This window comes from Capsicum annuum, chromosome 7, assembly GCF_002878395.1.
Source record: "Capsicum annuum cultivar UCD-10X-F1 chromosome 7, UCD10Xv1.1, whole genome shotgun sequence".
In the NCBI taxonomy this organism is placed as follows: Eukaryota; Viridiplantae; Streptophyta; class Magnoliopsida; order Solanales; family Solanaceae; genus Capsicum; species Capsicum annuum.
The window spans coordinates 200,291,491-200,292,968 of record NC_061117.1 but is presented as its reverse complement, the minus strand read 5'-3'; positions in this window follow the sequence as shown (position 1 = coordinate 200,292,968).

Here is a 1,478-nt window from a genome sequence, read left to right as displayed (position 1 = left end):
TTCAATTCCTGTTCCCAACCCATGACCAATATGAGCTCGAAGCTTCCTTCGTAACTCCCGGAACTTCTTCGTAGTGGCTCCCTTACATGCCTCATTTCATAGGGAACCTCAAAGTGGCTCTATTTCATTATATTCCATCCATATCTCAATTCCATTCATTTAATATCCCTTTGATCTCATTGACATAACAGATGTCGTTTTGTCACAAAAGTTTGGACAAGGAAAGAGTATTATAAATTACAATAGCTAACGACTTAAAATAGTAAATTATAGTGCTGAAAAAATATTATAAATTACAATAACTAACAACTTAAAATATCTAAAAACATATTAAAAATAATTGATTATTTAAATTTTATTTGTTTCAGATAAATTCAGACCAAAAAAGTACGTAAAAAATATATCAATCATAATAATTAACAACTTACAAATTTAAAAGATATAAAATATTTGTCGGGCTCTCAAAATTATACCAATAGCACTTAAATTGGAATAGAAAAAAAAGTATTATAGATTACAATAATTAAAAACCTAAATTATTTTAAAAATATAACTGACTATCAATGTCACAAAAGTTTGGACAAGAAAAGTAACATAAATTAATTGAAAATTACATAAAAAGTGTTATAAATTATAATAGTTAACAACATAAAATATCTAAAAAAAATAATTTGTTATATATTATTAAAAAATACGTAAAAATACTATAAATCACAATAATTAACGATTAAAAAAATTTAAGATATATAACATATTTATTTGGTTGTCTAAATTATACCAGTGTAACTTAAATTGGAAGAGAAGCAAAAGTATTATAAATTTAAAAAATAAAAAATTTATATTATATAAAAATATAATTGACTATCAATGTTATAAAAGTTTGAAAAAGGAGAGTAAGATATAATATTTAAAAATTTCATGAAAATTATTATAATTTACAATAATTAACAGCTTAAAATATCTACAAACATATTAAAATTTTGATTAATTATCTAAATTTTATTTGTGCCACATAAATTGAGATAAAAAATAACATGGTGCGGACGATCGGTATCTAGTATCATTATGTGAACCAGTCAACTTCTTTTCAACCTTTGTTGTTTGTCTTGGTATCTAGTATCATTAGGTGAACCAATTAACTTCTTTTCAACCTTTGTTGTTTGTCCATATATACCAAATTAATTATACTTTCTTTGTTTATTTTTTTTGGTCATGCTTTGCTTTCCAAGAATTAAATTATACTGACTTTAACTAATATTTTAAGATGTCTTTTTTAGCATATTATATAAGAAAATTATAATTTATAATATTTTAAAATAGTTGTTGAATATTTAAATTTTAAATTTTAAATTAATTTAACTTTGAATATTAATCAAACTAACTCTCGTAAAATTAAATATGACAAATAAAAATAATGGATGAAGTACTTCGTGAGAGTGAGATGGGTGTTTTAGGCAGATCATAATGCTTCGTTAAAT